Source organism: Talpa europaea (assembly GCF_964194135.1).
Source record: "Talpa europaea genome assembly, chromosome: 16".
NCBI classification, from domain to species: Eukaryota; Metazoa; Chordata; class Mammalia; order Eulipotyphla; family Talpidae; genus Talpa; species Talpa europaea.
Genome location: NC_140084.1, coordinates 6,267,491 through 6,275,970, shown reverse-complemented (window position 1 = coordinate 6,275,970; position 8,480 = coordinate 6,267,491).

The window sequence follows — 8,480 nt, the reverse complement described above, 5'->3', positions numbered from 1 at the left end:
CCTTCGGGAAGCAGCCTCTGGACTCTCAACCACCATGAGACATAAGATTTTTCCTCACTTCAGAGGAGGAAAAAAATGAGTCCAGAGAGGTTACAGGCCTAGGTGGTAGAACCCAGGTTCTCTCCATTACATTGTTTAGCAGGAGAGCAGCATTCTGTGTTCTCAGACCGGCTTGGTAAGAGTTTAACTTGTATTTGGAAGGCTTAAAACTCCAAGTCACTGCTATTGGCATTAAAACAAAGTAGAGAAGGATGTTCTTTGCAGCATGATAGCCCCCCAAAATGGGACTGAGTCATTGAGTCACTGTTCAGTTGTAGGGTAGTGGTTAACTAAACTGATGTGTGTAATAGGGTATGCCTTTAAATTTTTTTTTTTTTTTTTTTTTGCTTAAACCAGCAGTCATTTAATATATCTCATGGCTTGTGGGCTGATTGGTTCTGCTGAGTAGTTCTGTTTTTCTCACTTAGATTCTTTATGTGGTTGTGGACAGATGGTTGCTGGGACTGGAGTGATCTGGGGCTCCGGTGTAATATTGAAGTGGCTTCTTTCCTTTTCATGCCTTCTCTGAGACTCTCCTATGACTTCTTCCTTTGGTCTCTCTAATTGATCTTTCCAGGAGGGTAATTGGATTTCCTCATAGTGGCTCAGGAACTCAATATGTCTGCTCTCTTCTGAGTTGATGAGAGTCTTGCACTTCCTCACTGCCTTGAAGTACACAGTGATCTTAGTTTGCAGCAATCTCCTTGGGAAAGTCCTGGAACTCTGGACAGTGTCTGAATCTTCCTGTGACCAATTAGAGATTGCTGGGGAGGCACCTAAGTAATTCCTGGGATAGTAGGCAGATAGTTGGTGTGAACAATATCAGTCAACAATAAAATGTTATCTTTACTCATTGTGCTAGCCCCCAAAACCTTTGACTTAAGTGTAGTCCACCTAGTTTTTTGTCAGGAATGGGAAGAACACCTTGGGATACTGGTGGAGGCAGGAGCCTGGTATGATGAGTAGAAAGCAGGAGGTACATCAGGGGAGTAGGCCAACTCGGGAGAATGTCAGCTACTGTTATTCCCCCCAGCTAAGGCTGGGAATGTTGAGAAATATTGTACAGACTAGTAGTGGACCACTAAAAGTGTGTGTGTGTGGGGGGGGGGCGGGTACAGAGGTAATCTCTATGGCAGCCCAACCAAAGGGTGGGGACAGCCTCAGGCCAGAGCAGACTCAGGCCAGAGAGGCCTCAGGCCAGAGTGGTCTCAGGCCAGAGCGGTCTCAGGCCAGAGCTTAGCAGTTAAGTGCATGAACTGGGAATTTGAATCCCCAGCTTTGCTATTTAATAGTTTTGTGCCTAGGGCAAGTTACTTAACTTCCCCATGCCTTATTTTCCTTATCTGTAAAAAGATTGTATTTAACTTCTCAGATTTGTTAAGAAGATTTACAGGGGGCTCCCATGGTGGCATAAGGGGTTAAATCTCAGCACTCAGAGGCAATCTGCATTCACTGCAGCACAGGTGTGATCCCTGGCCAAGGAGCTTACCCACATAACGCAGCAGACCTCTCCTGACTGGTCTGCTGCTCCCCTCAGCAGAGGATTTCAGTAGATCTGCCTGTTCTGCTCCCCACTCTGCCTCTGGTGAATCTTCTCACTCCCCCCACCTACTTCTGGCCTACACCCCAGTTTTTTTTTTTTTTGAATACAAGAACCGGGGTATAGGCTAGATGCACGGGAGGGTCAGAGGATTCACCAGAGACGGAGCGGGGAACAGAGCAGGCAGACTGACGAAATACACTGCTGAGGGGAGCAGTGGGTGAGACAGGAGAGGTCTGCTGCGCCATGTGGGTATCTCCCTGGCCGGCCGGGATAGAACCCGCGCTGCAAAGGCTGTGGACAGCTTTACAGTGCGGTGCTCAACCGCCTTCGCCACCAGGGAGGCCCCACCCCAGTTCTTGTATGCATAAATAAATCAATCTTTAATAAAAAAGAATAAAAAGTTGGTAGAGGGTGGTATCACTCAGGTGTCAGGGCACCAAATAAATCATCTGTAATCCCTCTGGGTTCTTCTTGGGATGGATGAGTAATCAAACAGCATCAGACACAGATAGCTGAGGAAAAACAGTAACATATTGATGGAGAATGTAAATGCTTAAGAAAGGAGCAGGATGCAATATTTAGCCCACGTTACGCCCACGGTGGGGCCTCAAGGATAGAGACAAGTTCACTTGACAGACAAGGCAAGGGTGGGGGTTATGTCATCTGTATTCTGAGAGTAAAGATGAGATTTTTTTTTAAAGATTTTATTTATGCATATATGAACTATGCACAGGCCAGAGGTGTGGGGTGGGGGGGGTGAGAAAATTCACCAGAGACAGAGTGGGGAGCGGAACAGGCGGATCTACTGAAATACACTGCTGAAGGGAGCAGCAGGCGAGTCAGGAGAGGTCTGCTGTGCCATGAGGGTCAGCTCCCTGGCTGGGGATAGAACTTGTGCTGCAGTGACTGCAGATAGCTTCATAGTACTGTGTCTTAACCCCTTGTGCCACCAAGGAGGCCCCATGATGAGATTCTTAAAGAGTTCACTGATAAACCTACACGTGGAGAAGACCCTCCAATTTGGTTATTTCAGTAATGGTAATAATGGACTTCTCCAGGCACATAGGGCCTTGATTGACCTCCAGTTCCCACATGAAGGTGACAGGAGGTCTATTCTGAGTATATTGAGAAAAGTCTAACTGACCCTTTTGGGAAGACCAACCTCACACACGAAAGTGGTTTGGGGGTACTGACTTGAGACTGAAAGTTTGCCAATCCTTCTGTTCAAATTATCACATGCTAACTTGGAAGGCAGCAAATGTACCAAGTTTGTTTGTTTTTTAAAGATTTATTTTTTTATGCAATCAAGAGCTGGGGTACAGGCCAGATGCGCGGGAGGGTGAGAGGATTCACCAGAGACAGAGGGGGAACAGAACAGGCAGACTGACTGAAATACACTGCTGAGGGGAACAGTGGGCGAGACAGGAGAGGTCTGCTGCGCCGTGTGGGTAGCTCCCTGGCTGGCCGGGGATCAAACTCATGCTGCAGAGGCTGTGGATTGCTTAACAGTGTGGTGCGCTTAACCCCTTGAGCCACCAGGGAGGCCCCCAAATGTACCAAGTTTGAAAGCCAATTTGAAGACCTTGGAAAACAGAATTTTAGTACCATGGTTACTGTTGGTTAATTTGGCAAGGTACCAAAAAAAAGTTTGAAAGAAGAAATACAAGATAATTACATCCAGCAAATCAGGCATGGGGCCCAGGGTCATAGAAAACGGTGAATGGGGGAGTCCCTCCCAGTCAGCCTTATACTGAACACTGTCTCAAGGTAGAGGGCTCCCAAGTGGTCTCCCCAGTGATGTTTCATGAACGTTGCGGACATTGACTTTACTCTCCCCCTTGCTGAAGGGAAGTGTTTCCTACAGTTTTCCTGTCCCTAATTCACCACCATATGCTAGCTCTGTGGAAGGCAGATGACCACATATCATAGAATTTCAGCTTAGCAGCTAGCCAGCTGGAAGTTTTAGGTTGTCTCCCAAGGTAGATATATTTTCTTGAGGGAAGGAGAGGGTAGCCTGTGCTTGTCAATAGAGCCATCCACAAATATTCTGACTCTCCTGGGCCACAAAAGGCAGGATGGTATTAATAGTTCCCCTCCCTGTGAAGTTGCCCAAGGCCCTGTGACTTGCTAAATCTAATGAAATGAAACAGAAGCCACATGTGCCCCTTTCATTACACTATCTTCTTGGCTTCCTCACAATAGCTGGCAATGTTACAGTGACTGCTCAATCAGCCTAGGTCAACCACTGACGGGGTTTTTAGCAAATAAGTGAGAGATTAAATCTTTAAGCCAGTAAAGTTGGGGAAGGGGGGATTTGAGGGCAACACAACCAGTCTATTCTGATAAGAGAAACTGGGGAAGGTGCCAATTATGCCTCTATTTTTTTCTCAGGTTGCCATCTACTGATTCCTACTGCATCACCATATGATCAACAGGACTTTCTGCTTCCAGTCTTGTTCTCTCCAATCAGCCAAAATGAGGTATTCAAGCATTCAGCCCCTCAGTGCTTCCAAATGGTAGTCCTTTCAAGCAGTGTAAATGTTTAAACATGGCTTAAATTTGCAGCCCCCTCTAAATCTGTTCTAGTCATACTACACTGTTTATAGTTTCTCAAACTTGCCATGCTCTTGCCTGGCTACCATAACACTTGTCATTTCTTCTTCGCTAGCATAGCATCTGCCATCAGATCTGCAACAACCAGTACATCCAGTATACCTTAATGTTGTTCCTGCTGCTTTTTGGTCATTTTATTTTTCACAGGTAGATTCCGTGAGGGCAGGGACCTTGTCTGTTTTGGGCACTGGATATAAACTTTTCCCTAAGTGATCCTAGGAGTTAAAATAATCAAATTTTCCTTTAATCTTTATTAAAAAAAAATTATCTTCTCCAAAAATTTCCCTTCAATCTTTTAAAAAATGCTTTACAAATTGATGTCATTCTTGCAGAGGCCATGCTCATCTCTTACCATTCCAATTTTAGTATATGTGCTGCTGAAGCAAGCACTGTATCTTCTTTTATCTCCTCACATTTCTCCTGTTTTTGAAACCTGAATAAAGTCAATAATGATCCTCATTTCTAAGGTGCTATTCTTACCAGCTGAGAGTTGACTAATATGATGACTAATCTATTTTAGAGTATCCTTTATTTAAGTGAACCAAACTGTCATTTCCACTCATGAGCCCACCCTACAATAATTTTTTAGCTTTGCAACATTTTGGAGTGATCTTATAAGTTTATGTTGTAGTGGTGCAAAAAGAGGGGGACTCATGCCTTGAAATCTGTCTACAAAATACTTTTTTTTTTATTTTTAAAGATTTATTTATGCAAAAACTGGGGATAGGCCAGAGGTGTGGAGGGTGAGAGGATTCACCAGAGACAGAGTAGGAAGCAGAGTAGGCAGATCTACTGAAATACACTGCTGAGGGGAGCAGCCGGGAGACAGGAGAGGTCTGCTGTGCCATGTGGGTCAGCTCCCTGGCTGGGGATGGAAATCATGCTGCTGTGGCTGGTGATAGCTTGATAGCGCTGAGATCTCAATCCCTGCACCACCAGAGGCCCAGACTTAGATCTTACTTTCAAAAAGTATTTGCTGTATCAAAACATCAATATTGTCTTTTTTTTTTTTTTTTAGAGGCATGTTTTATTTATTTGTTTGTTTTGTTTATACATGCACTGGGTACAGTCAGAAGCGCGGGAGGGTGAGAGAATTCTACAGAGCCAGAGCGGGGAGCAGAGCAGGCAGAAGGACCGAAGTACACTGCTGAGGGGAGCAGCGGGCGGCAGGAGAGGTCTGTGCGCCATGTGGGACCCTCCTCTGGTGGCCGGGGAGCAGCCGGGGATTGAACCGCAGAGGCCGCAGGCAGCTTCGCAACCCAGCGCTCAACCACTGCGCCACCGGGGAGGCCCCATCAATATTGTCTTATAGTTATATGTAGATACATATGTGGCAAATATGGTTATGGTGGTTTTAAAAATAATCTACATATTCTGAAACCCTGCCTTTTTTTTTTTTTTTTTAAAGATTTTTTCGTATTAGAACTGGGGTGTAGGCCAGAGGTGTGGGGGGTGAGAGGATTCACCAGAGACAGAGCGGGGAACAGGAGGATTGACTGAAATACACTGCTGAGGGGAGCAGCAGGCGAGACAGGAAAGGTCTGTTGCATCATGTGGGTCAGCTCCCTGGCTGGGAATTGAACTCAGGTTGGGGTGACAGTGCTAAGACTTAACCCCTTGGCCACTTGGGAGGCAGACACTCTGCCTTTCAAGCAGCTTAATGTTCCTTCCCTTAGAGTGTGGGCCCAAACCAATAACTCACTTTTAACAGAATATTACATTATTATATTTTTCTTTCTTGGATCACTTTTGGGGAGGGGGGGAACCCAGCTGCCAACCTATGACTTGCCCTATGGTGATGGTGACACACCCCTGTGGCAGGGAACTAAAGGAAGACTCCATTTCAAAACCTAGCAAGGAGTCAGGCTTTGTCCAGTAGTCTACAGAACTGAAGCCTCAGTGTCCACCTGCATGGGCTGGAGAGGTAACCCTTCAGCCATCATCAAGTGGTGAGATGACTATAGCAGGGCGGACAACTTGAGTCCAACCTCATGAGAAAGCTGGACCAACCCCTTTTAGCTTCTTTTGCATCTCTGATCCATAGAAACCATGAGATAAATGTCGTTTTAAGCTAAGTTTAGGGTAATGAGTTAGTGATGGATAATACAATGGCTTATAACTTGAAAAAGCTCCCCCATTGTTGAATGAGGCGTAGAGATTTCTTTGCTAAAGCAGCCCAGAACTATCATATCTGAATACATATTTCTGGAGGTGATATATTTACTAAAATCGTGTTACTGCTCAAGTAATTTTCGAAACTAATCTTTAGAACATGAATCTTATCCTTTGGAATTTTGCTTAATGGTGCCAATTCAATATTTAAAGGTATTTGTTATCTGCAGTAAGTCTGGTATGAATATGTACATTTTTTCATTATGGATCAAGCTTAAGGCATCTTTTAAAGTAAAGTAAAAGGCTTAATTTACTGGTATGGGAAAAATAACAGGAAAATTCCTAAGAATGCCTGATACAATACCAGCACAATCAAATTGTGTATCCTTAAAATGATTAGCTTGAAAGATGGTACTAATATGGATGTGTAATTTTTGGAAGTCTTCCTTTTAAGGTATTATAGAATAACTAAATAAGGTCACTTTTAAAAATAATAATAAACAGAAATTAGTATTGTGTGATATTGACATTAAAGGTTTCTTTTGGAATTAGCAGAAATAACCACTAGATGCCACTGTTGCTGCTGTTTTAAAGGTGAGCAAGCAAGATCAAAGAAAGGTTCAGGATAAACAATATTTTGGTCACATTGAACACTAGAATAAAAATTGTTGGATTATGTCAATAAAGAGCCAAGATTCTGTTTTTACTACACAGAAGTTTATTGTGAAAGTAAATTAAACATATAAACAACAGTATGGCTAATGGTAGCAAAAGCAATCTGGAAGCTTAAGGCAAGTTTTTATGGAGATGAATTTAGAAAAGATGATGCAATGATGTAATTTTGTTTAAATACAGATTATGGAAAAATATCAAATTGCATCAATAACTTAATAAAAGTAGTTTCCAAGGCCTGTACTACTGGAGAAAAAGGGCTCATGATCTTAATGCCAGCATTAAGACAGACAAAAGCAGCATAGTGCCAAATGATTGGAAAAACCCAGTATTTACAGGAGGATGGCAACATGAACATTTAATAACATGTGATTTTAGTTACTGGTGGACTGAAAGCCCTCAGCTAGATGCAACTGAGAAAAATGTACCATCATCACGTTACTAAAAAAATTTAAGTGCAGAAGTCAAAAACCAAGGAGCTCTGTAATAAAGTAATAAAGTAACCTTAAAACACCACTGTAAGGACCACTTAAAAAGGCAATTCCCTCAGGGGAAATTAGGGCACTGAGTGTGTAAACATGTGAGCTGTATAACACCAAATACCAACCAAATTCATTCATAGTATTTAGTCACACAAAATCAGCATGGTCTTTTATGATGCACTATTGTTGATAACAATTTAAACAAACTCCTTACCATGCATGACTTCAAATATATAACAAATATTTTTATTCAGATACAGGATATGTTTATGAATTATAAGACCTATATACAATGAAAGTCAGACCTCCAATATCAAGTACATATATAAGTTTTAAATGCAGTGACCTTATTCAGACTTCAGTTCATTTTCTGAATTGACCATGTCCATTTTTCAAACTCTTTAAAATAATGCCATTCTATTATGATAAAATACATTTTTGCAAAAATTCAGAAATGTACTAACATTTAATGAATGTGACCATGAAAAATATTTTAAGGAGGTGCCAAATGACTTAGCACTTTTTTCCAGTCTTGTATTTAAAAAAAAAAGTTGCATTCAATTTGACAGTGAAGCTATTCTTAAAAAATATTCTTACACTAATTCATCTCAAAAGGTTCTATTAATAGTCCTTTTGAAAAATACCATATATATAGATGTGAATTTTTTTCCCGGGATAATTAATGGAAGAAAATGTATCCTCTGCACAGATGAACATTTTCTCTTATCTTTTATCACCCAGCTTTGTTTTTACAAAAGCTTGCATTTTAAAATACACAAAAAAGCAGACATGTTAAACATGGTTTTAATACAATATTACCTTGTAGCTGATTCATCACTGTCTCCAGTTTAATATGCTGTTACATACATGAAGAAGCTCCAGTATCCCTTTTCTGACTGACTTAAAAAAAAAAAAAAATCCCTGAATAAAACAGAAGCCAGTCTGTGACTTCTTTTAGGCATTTCAGTAGAAATATTATTATCTATGGAGAATTATCTCCACACAACTCATGATTACAG